The following is a 25,331-nucleotide window of genomic DNA, read 5'->3' on the forward strand; positions in this document are numbered from 1 at the left end:
CATACGCAGTTGATATTGTTGTTGTTTTGAACTAAGCACAACGTTGCACAATGCTGTGCTCTGCTCACCACGGGTATCGAAACCCGGTTTTAGCGTTGTAAGTCCGCAGACATACCGCTGAGCTTATATTATCGAAAGAGAACATAAAATGTTTTTATTGTAAAATATGAATAACTCATAGAAACACAAGAATTGTGCATTAACTTTTTCATTTGTAAACTGTATTAACGATCTTACATACTGGCCTGAAATGAACAAGTGGTAACATAAATATAATATAAAAAAGTTATTCGAAATTCAAAAAAGTATTTTATAACCTAAGATGTTTATAATGTTTGTAGTGTATCTTGAAGTTTTATTATTAACGGTTTCAACACGCCTGTCAAGTCTGTGTTTTACATAATCAGTGCTCCCCTCTCCTATGGATTTACTATGCTGAAATCAGGGGTTCGATTCCCCTCGGTGGACTCGGAAGATAGCTCAATGTAACGTAAATATGTTGGCTTCATAAAACGTGAAAGAACAGTTGCTTGATTTATTACTAATGGTTCTTTGAAGCGTACATGAAGCAAAGTGTTGAAAGATGCGAAAGTAGAAGCATTACTTATTTCAGCATTATGTAACCACATCATGTGGTCTTGCACAAGTCCATAGTTTCGTTAGTTGTAAAGTACAGTTAAAATGAAAGAACTGCGTAGTATCTTTTATAAACTAAATTTAGTTGAAAGCACTTTAACATAAAATAATTTAGACTGCTGAAATATTGAAACCAAACTATTCCAATAATTGGCGAAACATTAATTGTGTTTAAATTCTTAAAATAACTCATTTTGTAAACTGACACCGAGTGAAAAGGAATATTCTAATGTATATATAAGCGAAGAAGAATCAGTCTAGTTAACATACCAGTATTATTTTATTTTTACTCTGCAGATATTATGAGAACTATATTTCTTAAAATTGAGTTCTTATTTACGAACAGAAATTGTAAGATGAGAATAATCTTTTAAGTGTCATGTTGTCTTTATAGATAAAGGTTTTACCCCAAAAAATCAAGAAAGCAACAATAAATTGAAGTGTGCAACATTTACACTTGATAAACTTCAGTAAAAATGTTTAATTATTACAGACTATTAATTGATTGAGTTGATAGCATTTTTTAATAATTACTGTCTATCTGAATCAATATAAATACTGTAAATCTTTTAATATCGATTCATATTAAATAATTCTCTGTTCATTAAGGTCCCCCTCTCAAATAAAAGATTCTTTGGTGAAATATCTGTTGTACAACTCACCGTTCACTTGTGCTTATTATAAATTTTAAACAATGTAAATTATTCAGAACGCCAACAAACCTTTTTTAAATTGTTGTAGATCGGTTTGACATGCCCAACGCTACCGATAGAAAACTTGTCTGTATGACCAAGAATTAACGGATCTTTTTGTTATGTTTTTTTGTTTTTGAATTTCGCACAAAGCTACTCGAGGGCTATCTGTGCTAGCCGTCCCTAATTTAGCAGTGTAAGACTAGAGGGAAGGCATCTAGTCATCACCACCCACCGCCAACTCTTGGGCTACTCTTTTACCAACAAATAGTGGGATTGACCGTCACGTTATAACGCCCCAACGGCTGAAAGGGCGAGCATGTTTGGCGCGACCGGGATGTAAACCTCCGACCCTCAGATTACGAGTCGCACGCCTTAACACGCTGGGCCATGCCGGGCCCGTTAACGGATCACGTTTAACAAAGTTTTAGTGGTGCTAAAGTATCACACATGAATACAATATAAAATATTTAAATATAATAAATCATAACAAAAATATTACTTTGTCGTTTTAAACACTCTTTACATTTACATACATAACACCAAGGAGAGAACAAAAGCAATGCAATGAGAACAGAAAGAAAATTTTTAAAATTGTAAAAAAATGTAAAAGTAAACGTAATACTCACAAGTTGCACTGGAATGACTTCTTAACGTAACTTATAGCGTTACATAATAATACCTGTAAAGAAAGAAACAGTTAGTTAAAAAAATAAAAAATGAGTAAGTGTTTGAATAATTTTCAATGTGTAAAAAGTATTTGTAACTAGTTTTGAAGTTTCACAAAATATCTGAGTATTGAAACCGCTTCGGTGGTAAAAGCTAAGTTAAAAGCAAGAATATAACTTTGTGCAAAAATAAAACAAAAATATCTACAACTTAAGAAATGTATGGGTTTGTAATGATCTAGAGACACATCTAGAACATTGTTATCTCTATGGCATCAATAATTACAGATTGTTGATTCTTTCAGTATAAACCAGGTTCTCTTATATCTTCATAATTTATTCTGCTACAATGCTATCAATATGTAGATAGTGCTGCTATGCTGTCTAGTGTTCTGTGCACACAAAGATTATTTGTTTCTGTCTCTTTACTTCAACTAAGTCACGTCTGGAATTCAGATAAAGTATAGAATATTTATTCTGTCGGATCTTTAGTAAGAATGGTTACTAATCTGATATGAATGTTATAAATGTATCTCAGAATATCGTTGAATGAAATAAACAAAACACTGAAGGAAAGTAGAAAAATAGCGGATCGTTTACTTGGTGATTACATTTGTGTGAAATATTATAGGAATATTTAAAAACAGGGGAGAGATTCACAGTTAAGTCTTGCCTTATCCGACCAATAAAGAAATGCGCTCGAAACGACAATATTTACGTTATAGCTCAGATTCTGTTTCTGTAGCTGAACAATGGTTTATTATTTTCAGAATTTCATGAAGGGTCACTTGAGCTATCTGAGCATACCTTCCCATAATTTTGGAACTGATAGAACTTAGCGAAAGTAGCTACTCAGTACCACTCACTGCCAACTTGTTAGCTACTCTTTTGCAAACGAACACCGGGATTAAACATCAAAATAGTACGTCCTCACGATTAAGTGAATGAACATATTCAATGACTAGAATTCGAACATGCGACCAGCAGATTCCAAATTGAGAGCCCTAACCAACAGACCAGGACATTCTTGGAGAAAAGCTGAACACCAAGAGAAATACTAGTACACAAATGTTTATTTACTCACACAAAAAGCAGTTTATATAATAATAATAATAATGGCAAGTGTGTTGCGTTGCATATCATATGGATAATAATAATGTCAAGTCTTTACTTAAAAACTTTTATCAGTTTGATGTGCTTTACTCTATGTTAAACAAAACCCCAAACTTTGATATAAAACAACCACAAATAAAAATGAAGCAATGATATGTTATTATTGATATAAATCATAATCACTAGTCAAAATGTCAGTTAATATACGTCACTGATGAGTTTCTCATGTTAAAGTAAATCAAAACGCGCAAATATTGAATTAAAATAAAAAGTTATTATGAGTGAAAATGAACGTGAAACTTAAGGGTACTCTAAACAAATAATTCAACCAAGGTTTCAGACGAAATACACATTCTCTGATTCTATCTTACAGGGGCTAACTCGGCTTTACATCCACATACAATGAATACTCATAATATTACCATAATCTGTATACTAATATAAATACTGTTAGGTGGTCAGGGCGCTTGACTTGTAATCTGAGGATCGTGGATTCGAATCCCCATTACATCAAACATGCTCGCCCTTTCAGGTGTGAAGGCGTTATAATGTCACAGTCAATCCAATTATTGGTTGGCAAAAGAATAACCTAATATGGGTGGCAATGACAAGTTGCCTTCCACTGCTAAATTAGGGACAGCTACCGTAACTTTGCGCGAACTTTAAAACAAACGAACAAATACCGAGAAAACAAAATAGATAAAAAAGCACTACCACAGATCTATATGAATGGAGAACTACTCCAGACTGCTGCATCAGCAAAATTTTTAGGACTTACGTTTGGCTAAAAAATTACGTGGGTAAACCACATAAATAATATTAGAACAAATATTTGGCGAAGAACAAACTATACTAGGAGTCTAACTGGCAAAAACAGTGGAACTACGGCAGACAACATCATAAATATATATAAAACATACATACACCCGTCATTGACTAGACAGCCCCTAAGAACTCTAAAAGTATACAATAATTTTGAATGAAATACATTTTAACTGCATCTGCTACAAATATTGCAGAGTGACATAATTGTTTAATACTTGCTAACAGTAAGTTTTGCATGTTTTGTTAAGTGGAATCTTTTAAATTTTTCACTCTCTTTCTATATATATACCTAATGAGATACAAAATGAGTTACATACGTTACAATACTCCAGCAATATAGTCTTACGTTTACTTACACCGAAGTGATAAAATAAGGTCTACCTGGTCAGAGTTGATATTAACTGGTAAACAGAGTACAAAAGTAGTTTTCTTTAATTACAAACATAAAACTGTATTTATTATATGAAATGAGCATGTACACCTTTCAACTATAAACTAATAAATAAAAATGACACTGTTGAAGTTAAAAATGTATCTTACAACGGTTGGTATGGGTATTAATACTTTTCTTGATGAGGAGAGAACAACGTTTCGACCTTCCTAGGTCATCATCAGGTTAACTGAAAGACATCATAACTGTATGACTACAATTGTTTTCTATTTGTAGGAATAATACCTGCCTCTAATAATTAGGGACAGCTATCGATTTGTAACACGGTGTCGACTGGCAAAGTGTACTAACCTTAGGCCTATTCCTTCTTCACAATGTTAACTATTTATTCCATGAAAATATTAATATAATTACTAGCTGAAGATCAGGAACTGTATTAAGCTTTCTAGCACGTACGCTGGCCTCTTTCAAGGACATGTCCATGTACGGCAATTAGAGTAATATATAATATGCAGAACACTCTTTCCCTTCATTCGTTTTACGCTAAAGTTTTAGTTTGCCTTGAGAGCGTTGCTAATATAAAACTCATTTTACAGTTGTTTACAGCAGTTAGAATCAAACTTTTTTATTTTTTATTCACTTTCTTCTTGCTCGCTTTGATTGTTATTTCTGTGTAATTCAGAGCTTTGTGTTTTTTCAGAGTTTAGAGTATCTTTTTTTTTTCTCAGTTTCAAAGTCGCGCAAATTCGAAAACTGCTCTCGCTACTGACTGCGCGAACTGAAATGCTCCCTAAAAATGAAGTAATATAAAAACATTTTCAAACAATAATGCGCTAAACAAGAGATATCGGTATTATGAAATAACGGAGTTGCTCTGTCGTTGATGTATTGCAAAATGTTTTATTACGATTATTATTAAACACGGTTTTATAGTTTTAATATTAAATACATGCTGATATGATATAGACATAATTTGTGCCATGGGCTGTGGGGTTGGGAATTGTTTTCGGCTGAACTTTTCTGTCTTATGCTTTTAATAAAGTTTAAAATATATTTTATCAATTTATGTTGTTACTCATTGCCATTTATTTCGGATGAGCCTCCAGTTTATTATGTCGTGATCGAAAGTTTTCTGGACGTAGAAAATTTTAAACATGTGTTATAGTACTAATCACATATTTGAACATTAAAGAAGTACATATAACATTGAATAAACCTGCTACAAATCAAACACTTTTGGTAAATATCAGACCCTTCAAGATTTGAATAATAAAAAATTACACAAAAACTATGTTCTAGATCCCTTACATTCCACTATGTAGCCTGTACATTTGTGCTACAGTTTATAATAACGGTTATTAGAAATAATGATTCATATGAAAAAGTTCTGCAAACTCGCAAACAATATTGAGTTTTCTGCTTGGTCTGGAACTGGACATCTTATCGAGGGTTTACGATGAGCGAATTAATTTTTAGTTGATACCGTACGATTCACTTAACTCTGATAACATATAAGTTTTCCATCTCTGAAGTATATTATTTCTTCGTAAAAAGTACTAGGGCCCGCTGTTAATCCATTGAAGTTAAACTGTTTGTAATGTTCGAAATTTATAAATGTTCCTGGTCAAATATCTAAAGTTCCCGATCAATTATCGTTAATCACAGTTATAGCTTTCGAGGTTTAAAATACACCAACTGTAGCAGAACAGTAACATAAAGTGTCTATTGGCGCTTCCAGAAATTTCAGCCTGCACAAGTTCCGATGATGCACTAGTATTTACATACATTATCGATTCTAACACTCGCAAATCTTCTACAGTTTTAGTGAATAGGCGGGGATTACTCAATACGTAATTAAAAATATAAGTTGGTGTCGCTAGATAATTAGTTCAGAGGAATCATATATCATAAGAGCAATAAATCGAAATTTGCAAACTTGAGTTTCCCATTTTATTTTGTAATTATGGAGTTAAGTAAATGGGAACACAATATAATGAAAATGTGTTTAAAGTAGTACTTAAAAAAATTATCCAAGCCCACAGCCGCCAAGAGTTCCCATGGGCAACAGAAAAATATTCGTATGCTCTCACCCCTCTATTAATTAACTTTTCCCTTTTTTCCTCTATTAAACCAGGAGCTATTTCTTCTGTCTCTCTGCCCTCTTGGAGAGCCTGTATTTTGATAATTTTATTAAAAAGTTATAAATACTCAACTTTCAAATAAAAAAGGGGAAGGAATAGACAAATTATAACTATTTTTTGCTGAAAGGTTAGGTTTTGAATAACAGTCAAAATACTTGTGTGTAACCAGCGGATAACGTTTTGAACTGGAGATTCAAGGGTCTTGGATTGAGATGTGGTACTACGAGATACATTTCGAACTTTCATGTTGTGACTTGATTATTAGAAGGATAGATTATTGATTGAAAATTAGGCATGACTGTTTGCAGATAGTTCTTGTGGAGCTTTATGTGAAAATTACAGAACAAACAAACCACTCTGGTTCAACAGTAGAGACTGGTATACATCTAGAATTTCTTGACGTGACTGTTTAGATATATGTGTCGTTTATATGAAGAAACAAATATTTATTCAGAAAAAACATAATATAGAATGGTAACGAGAATCATAGTTAAGTACTTGCTTATCAAACAACAAAATCTTTTATGTGAAGTTAGTTGATGGACAGATGATCAATATAATTTTTATCCGATTTTTAGCCATGGCACAGAAGCTCAAAGTATGGCTTTGAGTTGTTTGTTTGTTTCTATTAATTCAAACTTTTAACTCGTACCTCCGTCATCTCATGATCGAATTAAGGTATAACTGCAGTTTTTTGGATCCAGGATGCCAAACCCTTTTGATTGACATATTTGACCATGTCTAAGTTCTCATAGTTTCATTTACTCTAACGCATTTTGCCATTTGTGTGGAAAGTACAAATGCTACCATTTTAAAAGTCAAATACGGCAACAATTGTCAAAAGCTTTCGGAATATCTTGTCTATAAAACATGATTCAGAAACACAGATGCAAAATAGGATAGTTATCAATAAAAATCACGTTACAGATGTTAGAATCCACAACGTCCCAAACTCCACTATCACTGATTGTTTGCAGCTAGCTTTGGGTGTGATGGTCACCCCTAAAATATCACCCAAAAAAAAAAGTTAACACGATTTAAAGAATATAAGCTGGAATTGTAGAATAAGTAATAAATTATTATTGTCAATAATAAAACATTATTAATATTCACAAAAATAAACGGTTTAGTAACAATTTGGCGTCCATCATCCTCTTTGCTTAAGTTTTTCTTATTTTATCATTTTTACAAAAACTTTATAAGCTACATTTTCTTGCACTCTTCTGATGTATCTGAAAAACATTACGTACGTAACTTTATTAATTAAAATCACATGTAAAGTAAACAATAAAGCAACAGTATTTATGTTAGTGTACAGAGTATGATAAAGTAATGAGTATTCGTTGTATGACACGGTTTACCAGCCAGCTGAAGCAAAAACATTTACACAAAACCCGTAGTAAATAACAAAACGTAGCTAAAAGGTATTTATAGCAATCTATGAAACGAACCAAAGCTGTATTATTGCAAAGAAAAGAAAATGTACAGTCGTAATGAAATTGCATGCCAGTTAACTATTGGTCAAATACTTTGAAAATGAAAAACTAAAGTTTAAATTGAAGCCAGTCATCACGTGATAGCAACGACAATCTGGTATCGTCTACAAAACTCATTCCATTTAAAACTTGGCTAAACAAAAAAATTTGTTTGCCAAATTCGAGCCAAACTACACGAGGACTATCTGCGAAACCCATGCATAATTTAGCAGTGAAAGGCTAGAAGGAATGAAGCTAGACATCACCACCCATCCCCCAACTCTTCGCGCTACTCTTTTACCAACTACCAGTGGGTTGCCCGTTATATCTAAGCGCCCCATGGCTGAAAGGGCAAGCATGTTTGGTGGGAGAAGGATTTGAACGAACAACCTTCGCATTGCGAGTAGAGCGCCCCTAACCATTTCGCCATGCCAGACCTGAAAACACGTAAGACGATTTTGAATTAAGAAGCTAATATGAAATCTAGACTTTCCGGACTAAAGCTCTTTTGGCCATGTGAGATTTCTAGCGTTTAATCAAATTTGTGAGAAAAGTTGGTAGGGCAGACAAACGTAAGCGCATTATTTATTTAGATAAGCTAGGCTAACTTCAGATATAATATATACACAAGTGTGTGTACGTGTGTTTTCTTACAGCAAAGCCACATTGGGCTATCTGCTGAGCCCACGAGGGGAATCGAACCCCTCATTTTAGCGTTGTAAATCCGGAGACATACCGCTGTATTGGCGGAGGGTATATATATATACATAAGCTTCACACTTGTAACGACTAAATGATTTCTAACAAAATTCACCATGTCATATATTCTAAGATGTACAACAAAATCCAACTTTATTAAACAGAAAATTCTACCAAAGTTTTAGACGAAAGACACGTTTTACAATTATGCCTTAGAGGGGCTATATCGGCTTTACCTTCACAAAACAAAATAGACGAATAAAGTCAGACTTTCATATCAACCATATTTCACATAAAAACTTGCAGAGTTCTCTTTGTAGTTGTATTCTAGTGCGCAGCGTCCCAGAATCTTTTTCTATTCTCCAAGCTACCGGCCCGGCACAGCCAGGTGAATAAGGCACGTGACTCATCGTCTGAGAGACGCGGGTTCGAATCCCCGTCACACCAAACATGCTCGTCGCTTCAACCGTGGGGGCGTTATAATGTGATGGTCAATACCACTATTCGTTGATAAAAGAGTAGCCCAAGAGTTGGCGGTGGGTAGTGATAACTAGTTGCCTTCCCTCTAGTCTTACACCACTAGCGCAGATAGCCCTCGTGTAGCTTTAGGGGGAAATTCAAAATAAACCAAATAAAATAAAGATTCTTCAAACTAAAAAATAGCTTTTCATTGTTACGCATCTTGCATGCTTTCAAGTCATGTAAAATTATTGTCATTTGAGCCAATTTCTGCTTCTAAACTGAGAATTCTTAAAAACGCAATAATTTTGAAATAAATACATCTTAACTACATGCGATACAAACACAAAAGAGTGAAACACTTATATAATATTTGAAACATTAAGTTTCCATGTTTTTGAAGTGGATTCTTTTAAATTTCTCACTCTCTATCAATACATATAATGAGATCAAAAATGAGTTTCATACGTTATGATACTCTAGCAATATAGTCTTACATTTTCTTACACCAAAGAAGCAAAGTAAGCGACATCTGGTCAAAGTTCATATTAACTAGTAAACAAGGAAGTTTAGTTTGCTTTAATAGCAAACATGGAAACTGTTTTTATTTTATATGGAATCAACATGTACACCTCCTTTCAACTATAAACTAATCAAATGACAATGAAACACTGCTACAGTTAGTTAAACCTATATTATATTCTGATTATATGTTTTTCTTTTGACATTTTAAGCATATTGATACTCAATGTAAACTAAGCTTACTGGTTATAATAATTGAAATGTTTTTAGTCACAACTGTTATGATTACCTTGCGTTATGGTTTTAATATATGTATTTCGGTTTGACTTGAACATTCTACGCTGACTAAACCACATGAGATATTGCTGGGAATACATCTGAAAATATCATTGACAATGAGAGTACTTAAATGATAATTGAACGGAATGTAATAATTATAGATTTCAGCTCTTTGTTGTACTGATTTAAAACGTTAACTACTTTTTTCAGTTTTAACAAGACAGCAACTAACTTTGGCTGCAGACAACAAAAGGTGGTAAGAATGTGAAACGTTGTTGGCTTAAGCATCTACGTTTATTCATTTTCTCTCGCTCTTTCCTTTAGGTCGTCCTTTTAGCCGTGGGGGCGATATTATGTGATGGCCAATCCCACTATTCGTTGGTAAAAGAGTATCCCAAGAGTTGGCGTGAGTGGTGATGACTAGCTGCCTTCCCTCTAGTCTTGCACTGCTAAATTAGGGAGGGCTAACGCAGATAGCCCTTGAATAGTTTTGCGCGAAATCCAAAAACAAACAAACAAACATATTAAATGCATTTATTATAGCATACAATATAGTAGTCCTTCCCATATTAAATTAGACTTAGTATAACGGTATGTCTGTGAAATTATAACGTTAAAATGCAGGTTCAAATACTCATGGTGGACAAGCACAGATAGCCCATTGTGTAGGTTTGTACTTGACATCAAACAAACTTTACATTTCATTTCAGAGAAACTCTCACTGAACAAATACTGGCTTAGTACTCTTTGTTTTAACTATTACAATATACTTATCTTTTATAACTGGCTTTATTTTTTGTTTCTTAAAATTTTATTATTTTAGAATCAGTAAATAAACGGAATTTTATAACAGATTATTAACACAATGCTAACTTTTTGTATTTAGAATTTTTAGGCAAAGCTATGCGAAGGTTATACACTTCTAGCTATCCATAATTTTGAACTGATAGACTATAAAAACTCTTGTCTGTTCAAATTATGGAATTTGACCAAAACTCTTATAGCGTATAAAATCTAGAGCATGATTTTTGGGATAACAGGTTGCGAACGATGATGATTTGGACTTGTAGCCCTAGTGCAAAAACTTTAGCTATTTCTAGCCCGAAATACAATTCAATTTTCAATACAGATTAATGTTGTGAAAGTTAGTATGCAATTTGCATTTGCTGTTACAGCTTAAAATGTTTATACATCGAATTATACTTGGTAACACTATAGTGTGAAATTACTACATAACCATTGTTATAAGAACTGGGAGGAAGTCATGACTAACCCAAGATCTGGGTAGAAGAAGCTTGCGAGAAGTATTACACTCAAGTAGAAGATTTTCTGTGACAACCAAAACAACAAAACTTTTACTTGAATATACTAAATTTTCATTAATGAAAACAAAACGAAATTCTTATATATATACATTTACGGGTTATTCCAATTAAAAAAGTAAAATTTCAGTTATTTACAAACCAAATATTTATTTTTGTTAGTATTTCCATTCTTTTCCCCATTATAGCCCCCTAGTGAGTAAATGTTACGTCTTATGGCTAACAACACTAAATACCGCATTTCGAGATACGTTATGAGCACAGCACAGACAGTCTGGAGAAAGAGCTGTAATTGCAATATTCCATTTTTAGTTAAAAAAAAAAGCATATCATATCATAGCGGGAGTGACTGTCACACTTAAAACGCATTCATGGCTAAAAGCGCGAAGAATACAGTATCGATAGGCACACATTCGAGTTTACTGAGCAAAAGAAACACGCGTTTTTCAGTTGAGAAAGGACTGTCTTTTAAGTATAGCACAACTACTTTTAAAAGATTTTATCTTCCACAATTTGGCCTGTAAGTTGTTTATTCTTATCAAATTATTAGGATAAAGTACAACAGTTACCACTTTATAAATAATAACCTATATTTACGTTTATTGTTAACTGACCTCTCAGTCGCCTGATATGTCGATTATTTATTTTCAAAAACATGAGTACCACAGTATTGCGTTGCACAGTTATATTTCCTCTTTATTTAATCTTTCAAGGAAATGGCTTTATCGATAGGAGAAAGGGGATAGGAAATTATCACGTGAAACAGGTACAACGCATCTTGAGTTTGGTATAAACTTCCCGTGCTGATAGTTTGCCCTAGCTCTTGTTGAAAAAAGAATAGACCAATCTGAGTCGCTAAAGTGAAACAACAAGTTCATTTATAAAGTGGGCAGTGATGTAAGCTACGTTGTTTTTTAAATCTTTATGCAAACCAAATTTTCTGTTAAATACATTTCGCTTTTAACGGATTTCATTGAAAGTCATTCTAAAGTCTGTTCTAAAAATTATTCATTATGTCCCTAGAATCTGTCTCATTACACACATTACATATGTAGATGTTTAATATAACATGCATTTCGTAGTGTTTTTGTATTATGTTTTAATAATAATGATTTTAGTGTTCATAAATTATGAAAATATTTTGTTCAAGACTGGAGTTCTGTTGTTTGTATAGTGTTTTTTGTTGTATTTGTTAATAATTGTGATACTAATAGTGGGAAAAGTATTAATTCCCTTTCTTGTCTGCCTGTCGTTACTTCTTAACACAATTCAAGATTCGGAGTGTCATTGCTTTCTTTCTAATTCTAAGAAAGTGTTGTTTTATTTTTTATACTATATGTCCGGAATGCAGGGGCGTAGATTTTTTACGTCCGATAGGGGGGATGATTTTTGCAACCACTTATGTGGACTGTTTAATTTTCAAATTGGTAATCTCTGATTACGTGAACCGGAAAGCTGTAAACATGCAGTCAAAGAGTAATCTTGTTGCCACGATACTTGCATGTATATTTAGGCCTTCTGACTGATACTTACAAACTATCACTTAGATCGAAAAGTTTAAAAGCACGCCTATATTAAAGATGTACATTTCGGCTTCTGAAAAAGCCTACATCCAGGTCCAATTATGTAATTCGATTGGTAAGAACACGAGAATCACAAGAACAAACACACAATTTGTAGGCCTGTGATGCAATGAAACAATTCAACAGACAAAACTGTAGGGGGATGATTATATGCACCATACCCAATAAGCTGTAATGCCTCTAGTACCGAATAGGTATAATCTCGAGTAGTTTACATAAAATATCGAATTACAAGACGTGCATTGTAATAATAATAAATTTAGGTATATTATTGAACTTTGTAATACCATTAATTTTGTCATATTATAGATAGAGTATATGAAAGTCTGATTATCCAATAATTATTTTGAGAAGTTTTTGTTTTTATTCAGAAATCTACACGATAAGCCATCTGTACGGTACCGAAACCTAGTTTTTAAGAGTCATAATTGTTTCAGAGTTATCCTGAGCCACTGGGAGTGTTCTGAAAGGTGTTATACAATAGAAATATTGTCTATAGGAAGAGTAACTATGCATATCTAAATTTCTAAGCTTTTTCTCGCCTGAAAAGATTTACCGAGTTTAAGGAAAACTATATCATCTTGAAAGTATAATAAAACGTAACCACAAAATATAAAGAGAAAAATATTAATGCTTCTGTAGTTACTCTATAGAATATATATATATATGAATTATTTACGGTGTTCATATTTTTGATCCTCTTGTTGTAATATTTTAATCATGGATAAAATTTATCATAATCATTGAGTACTTACTGATATTTTAAGTCAAAACATTAATTTGATGTTGTCTTACGTTGTCTAATGTCATTTAGGTTCATTAGGTGCTATTATTACAAGGTTTTAATGAGATTCTATCAGCATATGGTTTTATTAGGTGTATTGTGTGTGTTTTTCAAATGCAAAGAAGTTTCTATAGGTCGACTGTGTTCCTGTACTTTCTTAGGACTGTATATGAACTTCCTCTTGCCTCAGCTGATTTTTACAGTTTTCATTTAAATATTTAATATTACGTGTATATCTATAGGAATATGGTGTTTATATAATAAAACAGTGTTACCATATTTTTTCTTAGGATTGCATATAACATTCGACTTTGTTTCAAATTATGTTTACAATTTTGATTTTGATTTTTAACTGAATACCTTTATATCTATAGGAATATAGTGTTTATATAATAAAACAGAGTTACCATATTTTTTCTTCAGATTGCATATTAGTTTCGACTTTGTTTCAAATTATGTTTATAATTTTCATTTATATTTTTAACTGTATTACATGTGTTTTACAAAGATGGATGGTGTTACAAGATGTGTTGTTTTACTCTGGTTCCATGGAGAGACAGTATTACATGGAAAATTGTTTTACTAATATACTGTTTTTGAAAACATCTTAGTGTATAAAATACTAACCTACAACCTAATGTAATAACACAAGAGGTATGAACTTGTTCTAACATGATGCCAGTCAAACAGAATAAATCACCGTAAACAAAACATAAGAATCATTCCCCAAAGTGATTTGAGCTAACATGATCAAAGTTTCTGTTTTTTTAGAATCTTTACAAACATATCACATACTTTAAATCCCTAGTTAAATTGATTGTCCACTGATGTGTTGGGGTTTGGACGTTAATCCCATCCTCTACAGCTTAAAACTAACGTGTTTAACCACAGTGTAATCTGGTATCATAAATTAATTTAAGAAAAATAACATATATCTAAGGTATCTCATACACTGACATATTTAGTAACAAAAGTTGAAGTCAGGAAAAGACGACTTTGTCCAAGATATATCACAAATAATGTGAATACATTCTTCTCTTGAAGCTTTGAAAAAAATAAGTAAAAGTTGGCAAAATATTAAAATATTGTTGCTTCTTATGATACAAGTTGTGTGCAAGACTAACTTATAAACAGGTTTTGTAAGTCACTGAACTTAAATGTCAGTAGCAAGCGAATTTATCTAGTCTTCCACTTTATATAATGACAGGAAAGGTAAATGTACATTCGTGACATTCTCGAAATTTGAGGGTAGATTATGAAGTTATTTTCCATTTTAAGTTATTATTTTATTTTTCGATCTATAAATCACATATTTCTTGCTTAAAAGTGCTGTTGTTTACAAATATAACTTAACAAGATCTATACATAGCCTATCTTCTGCAGAACGTAATTGTTTAAACACAAAATAATTCAGTATCGTCCATCCTACAGTTTACCATGTGTTCTTCGCTAATCCGTTAGTCCAGCAGTAAGTCTACAGATTTATAACGCTATAATGAGGTGTTCGATTCCCCTTAGTGGGCTCAGCAGATAGACCGATGTGGCTTTGCTATAAGAAAACACTCACTCACAGCCTTGTATTCTTCATATTTGTCCAAGGGCAAATTCTGCTTACTGTTTGATACCCTTTAATATTTAAGAATAAAAAAAAAACTGAATGATTTATGAATTATAAAATACTGGATTGCCAAGATTAAAGTAACTTTCATACAAATCTGCCATATTTCAGTTAGCGTACAGTTTTTATGTTCTTTTTATTCAGTAAGACTATCCTAGTGACTTATGTTCATTAGTCATATGGTAGTTAATGACCTCAACTTTGTAATCAACCTGTTCTATTGTCCTGCAATATTTGATAATAATGAAACAAGAACTAATGCATTTCAGCTGATATATAATGACCAAGATTGTAACTCTAAGAATTAGATTATTCTCACGTAGGTATGTAATGTGTTACATACTGTGAAGTTACGTCACTCTATCGTTGGAACAATAAATATGATGAATACCATAGTTGAAGTTTACAATAAAATAATATGCATGTATGTTTTGTGATCTTACTGTAAAGGGTACGGCCTACATGAAATCATGTTTGAAGTTTTATCTACAGAATTTCAGTATTAAGTTTCGTTGCTAAACGTTTCAGTATTTGCATGATAATTAAGTCCATACTCTTTGTTTACATATATTCATGATAGCTTATTTGTTTTGACGAAACATGAATTTTATGTATGAAATATAAATCGAGAGTTGTATCAGTTGTTGAAACATACTTGTTAAAATTGAAATTCGTCTTGTGTAAATTGTCATAAAAGATTAAGTTAGGCATAATTACCTGGCATTTGATCTTTTGTCTGAAGAGACTGAATTATCCAGATAAGCTAAATATAATTTATATTTTCTGATTTATCTTTTCCGAACTTTTTCCCAGTTGTTGTAAAATATACGCAGTTGATATTGTTTTGAACTAAGCACAAAGCTACACAATGCTGTGCTCTGCCCACCACGGGTATCGAAACCCGGTTTTAGCGTTGTAAGTCCGCAGACATACCGCTGAGCTGATATTATCGAAAGAGAACATAAAATGCTTTTATTGTAAAATATGAATAACTCATAGAAACACAAGAATTGTGCATTAACTTTTTCATTTGTAAACTGTATTAACGATCTTACATACTGACCTAAAATGAACAAGTGGTAACATAAATATAATATAAAAAAGTTATTCGAAATTCAAAAAAGTATTTTATAACCTAAGATGTTTATAATGTTTGTAGTGTATCTTGAAGTTTCGTTATTAACGGTTTCAACATGCCTGTCAAGTCTGTGTTTTACGTAATCAGTACTCCCCTCTGCTATGGATTTACTATGCTAAAATCAGGGGTTCGATTCCCCTCGGTGGACTCGGAAGATAGCTCAATGTAAGTTTACTCTAAAGAAACACACACATACTTAATTAGTGTAAGGTATGTTTTATTATGATAAACAGTAAATATGTTGGCTTCATAAAACGTGAAAGAACAGTTGCTTGATTTATTACTAATGGTTCTTTGAAGCGTACATGAAGCAAAGTGTTGAAAGATGCGAAAGTAGAAGCATTACTTATTTCAGCATTATGTAACCACATCATGTGGTCTTGCACAAGTCCCTTGTTTCGTTAGTTGTAAAGTACAGTTAAAATGAAAGAACTGCGTAGTATCTTTTATAAACTAAATTTAGTTGAAAGCACTTTAACATAAAATAATTTAGACTGCTGAAATATTGAAACCAAACTATTCCAATAATTGGCGAAACATTAATTGTGTTTAAATTCTTAAAATAACTCATTTTGTAAACTGACACCGAGTGAAAAGGAATATTCTAATGTATATATAAGCGAAGAAGAATCAGTCTAGTTAACATACCAGTATTATTTTATTTTTACTCTGCAGATATTATGAGAACTATATTTCTTAAAATTGAGTTCTTATTTACGAACAGAAATTGTAAGATGAGAATAATCTTTTAAGTGTCATGTTGTCTTTATAGATAAAGGTTTTACCCCAAAAAATCAAGAAAGCAACAATAAATTGAAGTGTGCAACATTTACACTTGATAAACTTCAGTAAAAATGTTTAATTATTACAGACTATTAATTGATTGAGTTGATAGCATTTTTTAATAATTACTGTCTATCTGAATCAATATAAATATTATAAATCTTTTAATATCGATTCATATTAAATAATTCTCTGTTCATTAAGGTCCCCCTCTCAAATAAAAGATTCTATGGTGAAATATCTGTTGTACAACTTACCGTTCACTTGTGCTTATTATAAATTTTAAACAATGTAAATTATTCAGAACGCCAACAAACCTTTTTTAAATTGTTGTAGATCGGTTTGACATGCCCAACGCTACCGATAGGAAACTTGTCTGTATGACCAAGGCTTGACGTTTCTTTTTTGTTGTTTTTTTTTGTTTTTGAATTTCGCACAAAGCTACTCGAGGGCTATCTGTGCTAGCCGTCCCTAATTTAGCAGTGTAAGACTAGAGGGAAGGCATCTAGTCATCACCACCCACCGCCAACTCTTGGGCTACTCTTTTACCAACAAATAGTGGGATTGACCGTCACGTTATAACGACCCCACGGCTGAAAGGGCGAGCATGTTTGGCGCGACCGGGATGCAAACCTGCGACCCTCAGATTACGAGTCGCACGCCTTAACACGCTGGGCCATGCCGGGCCCGTTAACGGATCACGTTTAACAAAGTTTTAGTGGTGCTAAAAGTATCACACATGAATACAATATAAAATATTTAAATATAAGAAATCATAACAAAAATATTACTTTGCCGTTTTAAACACTCTTTACATTTACATAGAAAACACCAAGGAGAGAACAAAAGCAATGCAATGAGAACAGAAAGAAAAATTTCAAAATTGTAAAAAAATGGAATAGTAAACGTAATACTCACAAGTTGCACTGGAATGACTTCTTAACGTAACTTATAGCGTTACATAATAATACCTGTAAAGAAAGAAACAGTTAGTTTAAAAAAATAAAAAACGAGTAAGTGTTTGAATAATTTTCAATGTGTAAAAAGTATTTGTTAATAGTTTTGAAGTTTCACCAAATATCTGATTATTGAAACCGCTTCGGTGGTAAAAGCTAAGTTAAAAGCAAATATATAACTTTGTGCAAAAATAAAACAAAAATATCTACAACTCAAGAAATGTATGGGTTTGTGATGATCTAGAGACACATCTAGAACATTGTTATCTCTATGCCATCAATAATTACAGATTGTTGATTCTTTCAGTATAAACCAGGTTCTCTTATATCTTCATAATTTATTCTGGTACAATGCTATCAATATGTATAGAGTGCTGCTATGCTGTCTAGTGTTCTGTGCACACAAAGATTATTTGTTTCTGTCTCTTTACTTCAACTAAGTCACGTCTGGAATTCAGATAAAGTATAGAATATTTATTCTGTCGGATCTTTAGTAAGAATGGTTACTATTCTGATATGTATGTTATAAATGTATCTCAGAATATCGTTGAATGAAATAAACAAAACACTGAAGGAAAGTAGAAAAATAGCGGATCGTTTACTTGGTGATTACATTTGTGTGAAATATTATAGGAATATTTAAAAACAGGGGAGAGATTCACAGTTAAGTCTTGCCTTATCCGGCCAATAAAGAAATGCGCTCGAAACGACAATATTTACGTTATAGCTCAGATTCTGTTTCTGTAGCTGAACAATGGTTTATTATTTTCAGAATTTCATGAAGAGTCACTTGAGCTATCTGAGCATACCTTCCCATAATTTTGGAACTGATAGAACTTAGCGAAAGTAGCTACTCAGTACCACTCACTGCCAACTTGTTAGCTACTCTTTTGCAAACGAACACCGGGATTAAACATCAAAATAGTACGTCCTCACGATTAAGTGAATGAACATATTCAATGACTAGAATTCGAACATGCGACCAACAGATTCCAAATTGAGAGCCCTAACCAACATACCAGGACATTCTAGGAGAAAAGCTGAACACCAATAGAAATACTAGTACACAAATGTTTATTTACTCACACAAAAAGCAGTTTATATAATAATAATAATGGCAAGTGTGTTGCGTTGCATATCATATGGATAATAATAATGCAAAGTCTTTACTTTAAAACTTTTATCAGTTTGATGTGCTTTACTCTATGTTAACCAAAAACCCCAAACTTTGATATAAAACAACCACAAATAAAAATGAAGCAATGATATGTTATTATTGATATAAATCATAATCACTAGTCAAAATGTCAGTTAATATACGTCACTGATGAGTTTCTCATGCTAAAGTAAATCAAAACGCGCAAATATTGAATTAAAATAAAAAGTTATTATGAGTGAAAATGAACGTGAAACTTAAAGGTACTCTAAACAAATAATTCAACCAAGGTTTCAGACGAAATACACATTCTCTGATTCAATCTTACAGGGGCTAACTCGGCTTTACATCCACATACAATGAATACTCACAATATTACCATACTCTGTATACTAATATAAATACTGTTAGGTGGTCAGGGCTTGACTTGTAATTTGAGGATCGTGGATTCGAATCCCCATTACATCAAACATGCTCGCCCTTTCAGCTGTAAAGGCGTTATAATGTCACAGTCAATCCAATTATTGGTTGGCAAAAGAATAACCTAATATGGGTGGCAATGACAAGTTGCCTTCCATTGCTAAATTAGGGACAGCTACCGTAGCTTTGTGCGAACTTTAAAACAAACGAACAAATACCGAGAAAACAAAATGGATAAAAAAGCACTATAAACAAACTATACTAGGAGTCTAACTGGCAAAAACAGTGTTGCTACGGCAGACAACATCATAAACATATATAAAACATACATTAGACCCGTCATTGACTAGACATGGATAAACGTAAACAAAAAACAACTACAAACAATACAAGATACACTACTCACAACAGCTTATAAAGTACCCAGAACAACATCATCTGAATTCACGCATAAATACGCACACATGGAAACAATAGCAGATGGACTCCTACATAGTACAATAAACTATTTTGACAAAAACTGGAGAAAAAATGAACTAGTAAGTGAACTTGACAGATACTGTTTACATGATGAGAATAGACCAAAGCACCTTTCCCCAGTGAATATATATTTCCTAAATAAATAAAAGGCCACCTATAAACTAGACTCCACATTAGTTTAGGGATTAATTACTTAACATTTAAAGATTTTTTTATGTAAACGTTTTACAGTTAGTACATAACTAATTAAAGTGCAAATAATCTATGGAACTACAAGAGAAATGTTTTATTTGCACCAAGTGTATGTATAGATTGTGCATGGACATTACCCTGAAAGAGGCCTGAGTAAGTGCGGGTTACTCTGGCCCTCGTGTATCATATATAAATACGATTGGCAGTTGTAAAACCAACATTTCAAGGAAGGAGGAAGAGGTTAACGAAACCTGACCCCCTGGGTAGATAAACATCAATACCCAAATACCCATACAGAGAAAGAGAAAACAAAATGGACAAATAAAGCCAGACTTTCATATCAAACATATTTCACATAAAAACCTGCCTTTTGTAGTTGAGCTTTAACGCGTTCTTTTTATTTCTAGACATCACTTGCTGCTATCTTCTCTGTAAGAAAATCGGTTAACTTCCAATTAGCAAACTGCTGTCAAATCAGGTAAAGTTAGTGTCATTCGAACCAATCTCTGCTTCCAAACTAAGAACTCTAAAAGTATACAATAATTTTGAATGAAATACATTTTAACTGCATCTGCTACAAATATTGCAGAGTGACATAATTGTTTAATACTTGCTAACAGTAAGTTTTCCATGTTTTGTTAAGTGGAATCTTTTAAATTTTTCACTCTCTTCCTATATATATACCTAATGAGATACAAAATGAGTTACATACGTTACAATACTCCAGCAATATAGTCTTACGTTCACTTACACCGAAGTGATAAAATAAGGTCTACCTGGTCAGAGTTGATATTAACTGGTAAACAGAGTACAAAAGTAGTTTTCTTTAATTACAAACATACAAACTGTATTTATTATATGAAATGAGCATGTACACATTTCAACTATAAACTAATAAATAAAAATGACACTGTTGAAGTTAAAAATGTATCTTACAACGGTTGGTATGGGTATTAATACTTTTCTTGATGAGGAGAGAACAACGTTTCGACCTTCCTAGGTCATCATCAGGTTAACTGAAAGACATCATAACTGTATGACTACAATTGTTTTCTATTTGTAGGAATAATACCTGCCTCTAATAATTAGGGACAGCTATCGATTTGTAACACGGTGTCGACTGGCAAAGTGTACTAACCTTAGGCCTATTCCTTCTTCACAATGTTAACTATTTATTCCATGAAAATATTAATATAATTACTAGCTGAAGATCAGGAACTGTATTAAGCTTTCTAGCACGTACGCTGGCCTCTTTCAAGGACATGTCCATGTACGGCAATTAGAGTAATATATAATATGCAGAACACTCTTTCCCTTCATTCGTTTTACGCTAAAGTTTTAGTTTGCCTTGAGAGCGTTGCTAATATAAAACTCATTTTACAGTTGTTTACAGCAGTTAGAATCAAACTATTTTATTTTTTATTCACTTTCTTCTTGCTCGCTTTGATTGTTATTTCTGTGTAATTTAGAGCTTTGTGTTTTTTCAGAGTTTAGAGTATCTTTTTGTTTCTCAGTTTCAAAGTCGCGCAAATTCGAAAACTGCTCTCGCTACTGACTGCGCGAACTGAAATGTTCCCTAAAAATGAAGTAATATAAAAACATTTTCAAACAAAAATGCGCTAAACGAGAGATATCGGTATTATGAAATAACGGAGTTGCTCTGTCGTTGATGTATTGCAAAATGTTTTATTACGATTATTATTAAACACGGTTTTATAGTTTTAATATTAAATACATGCTGATATAATATAGACATAATTTGTCCCATGGGCTGTAGGGTTGGGAATTGTTTTCAGCTGAACTTTTCTGTCTTATGCTTTTAATAAAGTTAAAATATATTTTATCAATTTATGTTGTTACTCATTGCCATTTATTTCGGATGAGCCTTCAATTTATTATGTCCTGATCGAAAGTTTTCTGGACGTAGAAAATTTTAAACATGTGTTATAGTACTAATCACATATTTGAACATTAAAGAAGTACATATAACATTGATAAACCTGCTACAAATCAAACACTTTTGGTAAATATCAGACCCTTCAAGATTTGAATAATAAAAAATTACACAAAAACTATGTTCTAGATCCCTTACATTCCACTATGTAGCCTGTACATTTGTGCTACAGTTTATAATAACGGTTATTAGAAATAATGATTCATATGAAAAAGTTCTGCAAACTCGCAAACAATATTGAGTTTTCTGCTTGGTCTGGAACTGGACATCTTATCGAGGGTTTACGATGAGCGAATTAATTTTTAGTTGATACCGTACGATTCACTTAACTCTGATAACACATACGTTTTCCATCTCTGAAGTATATTATTTCTTCGTAAAAAGTACTAGGGCCCGCTGTTAATCCATTGAAGTTAAACTGTTTGTAATGTTCGAAATTTATAAATGTTCCTGGTCAAATATCTAAAGTTCCCGATCAATAATCGTTAATCACAGTTATAGCTTTCGAGGTTTAAAATACACCAACTGTAGCAGAACAGTAACATAAAGTGTCTATTGGCGCTTCCAGAAATTTCAGCCTGCACAAGTTCCGATGATGCACTAGTATTTACATACATTATCGATTCTAACACTCGCAAATCTTCTACAGTTTTAGTGAATAGGCGGGGATTACTCAATACGTAATTAAAAATATAAGTTGGTGTCGCTAGATAATTAGTTCAGAGGAATCATATATCATAAGAGCAATAAATCGAAATTTGCAAACTTGAGTTTCTCATTTTATTTTGTAATTATGGAGTTAGGTAAATGGGAACACAATATAATGAAAATGTGTTTAAAGTAGTACTTAAAAAAATTATCCAAGCCCAGAGCCGCCAAGAGTTCCCATGGGCAACAGAAAAATATTGGTATGCTCTCACCCCTCTATTAATTAACTTTTCCCTTTTTTTCTCCATTAAACCAGGAGCTATTTCTTCTGTCTCTCTGCCCTCTTGGAGAGCCTGTATTTTGATAATTTTATTAAAAAGTTATAAATACGCAACTTTCAAATAAAAAAGGTGAAGGAATAGACAAATTATAACTATTTTTTGCTGAAAGGACAAGTTTTGAATAACAGTCAAAATACTTGTGTGTAACCAGCGGATAACGTTTTGAACTGGAGATTAAAGGGTCTTGGATTGAGATGTGGTACTACGAGATTTCGAAATTTCATGTTGTGACTTGATTATTAGAAGGATAGATTACTGATTGAAAATTAGGCATGACTGTATGCAGATAGTTCTTGTGGAGCTTTATGTGAAAATTACAGAACAAACAAACCACTCTGTTTCAACAGTAGAGACTGGTATACATCTAGAATTTTTTGACGTGACTGTTTAGATATATGTGTCGTTTATATGAACAAACAAATATTTATTCAGAAAAAACATAATATAGAATGGTAACGAGAATCATAGTTAAGTACTTGCTTATCAAACAACAAAATCTTTTATGTGAAGTTAGTTGATGGACAGATGGTCAATATAATTTTTATTCGATTTTTAGCCATGGCACAAAAGCTCAAAGTATGGCTTTGAGTTGTTTGTTTCTTTCTTTTAATTCAAACTTTTAACTCGTACCTCCTTCATCTCATGATCGAATTATGGTATAACTGCAGTTTTTAAATCCAGGATGCCAAACCCTTTTGATTGACATATTTGACCATGTCTAAGTTCTCATAGTTTCATTTACTCTAACGCATTTTGCCATTTGTGTGGAAAGTACAAATGCTACCATTTTAAAAGTCAAATACGGCAACAATTGTCAAAAGCTTTCGGAATATCTTGTCTATAAAACATGATTCAGAAACACAGATGCAAAATAGGACAGTTATCAATAAAAATCACGTTACAGATGTTAGAATCCACAACGTCCCAAACTCCACTATCACTGATTGTTTGCAGCTAGCTTTGGGTGTGATGGTCACCCCTAAAATATCACCCAAAAAAAAGTTAACACGATTTAAAGAATATAAGCTGGAATTGTAGAATAAGTAATAAATTATTATTGTCAATAATAAAACATTATTAATATTCACAAAAATAAACGGTTTAGTAACAATTTGGCGTCCATCATCCTCTTTGCTTAAGTTTTTCTTATTTTATCATTTTTACAAAAACTTTATAAGCTACATTTTCTTGCACTCTTCTGATGTATCTGAAAAACATTACGTATGTAACTTTATTAATTAAAACCACATGTAAAGTAAACAATAAAGCAACAGTATTTATGTTAGTGTGCAGAGTATGATAAAGTAATGAGTATTCGTTGTATGACACGGTTTTACCAGCCAGCTGAAGCAAAAACATTTACACAAAACCGAAGTAAATAACAAAACGTGGCTAAAAGGTCTTTATAGCAATCGATGAAACGAACCAAAGCTATATTATTGCAAAGAAAAGTAAATGTACAGTCGTAATGAAATTGCATGCCAGTTAACTATTGGTCAAATACTTTGAAAATGAAAAACTAAAGTTTAAATTGAAGCCAGTCATCACGTGATAGCAACGACACTCTGGTATCGTCTACAAAACTCATTCCATTGAAAACTTGGCTAAACAAAAAAATTTGTTTGCCAAATTCGAGCCAAACTACACGAGGACTATCTGCGACACCCATGCATAATTTAGCAGTGAAAGGCTAGAAGGAAAGAAGCTAGACATCACCACCCATCCCCCCAACTCTTGCGCTACTCTTTTACAAACTACCAGTGGGGTTGCCCGTTATATCTATGCGCCCCTGGCCCGGCATGACCTAGCGCGTAAGGCGTCCGACTCGTAATCCGAGGGTCGCGGGTTCGCGCCCGCGTCGCGCTAAACATGCTCGCCCTCCCAGCCGTGGGGGTGTATAATGTGACGGTCAATCCCACTATTCGTTGGTAAAAGAGTAGCCCAAGAGTTGGCGGTGGGTGGTGATAACTAGCTGCCTTCCCTCTAGTCTTACACTGCTAAATTAGGGCTATCTGTGCTAGCCCTCGAGTAACTTTGTGCGAAATTCCAAAACAAA

The 25,331-nt window shown here is 32.9% G+C and overlaps 2 protein-coding genes across 4 annotated transcripts in view; one reads left to right on the forward strand and one right to left on the reverse strand.

Annotated features, from left to right (window-relative positions):
• LOC143256096 (uncharacterized) overlaps positions 1-18,322 on the reverse strand; it is a 39,169-nt gene extending 20,847 nt beyond the window's left edge. The window contains exons 1-2 of the mRNA XM_076512839.1: positions 18,047-18,322; positions 1,958-2,010 (exon numbers count right to left, since the gene is read on the reverse strand). The gene's annotated coding sequence lies outside the window, so the exon portion shown is untranslated. The remainder of the gene's footprint in view (positions 1-1,957; positions 2,011-18,046) is intronic.
• The window catches only part of LOC143256095 (uncharacterized), a 38,771-nt gene that overhangs the window by 6,549 nt on the left and 6,891 nt on the right, over positions 1-25,331 (forward strand). For 2 of the 3 annotated variants that reach the window (XR_013031000.1, XR_013030999.1), the window contains exon 3: positions 13,629-14,011. The exons of the other annotated variant lie outside the window; for it this stretch is intronic. The gene's annotated coding sequence lies outside the window, so the exon portion shown is untranslated. Of the gene's footprint in view, positions 1-13,628; positions 14,012-25,331 lie in introns of those variants that run through there. 3 annotated transcript variants of the gene reach the window in all.

This window comes from Tachypleus tridentatus, chromosome 7, assembly GCF_004210375.1.
Source record: "Tachypleus tridentatus isolate NWPU-2018 chromosome 7, ASM421037v1, whole genome shotgun sequence".
Taxonomy (NCBI): Eukaryota; Metazoa; Arthropoda; class Merostomata; order Xiphosura; family Limulidae; genus Tachypleus; species Tachypleus tridentatus.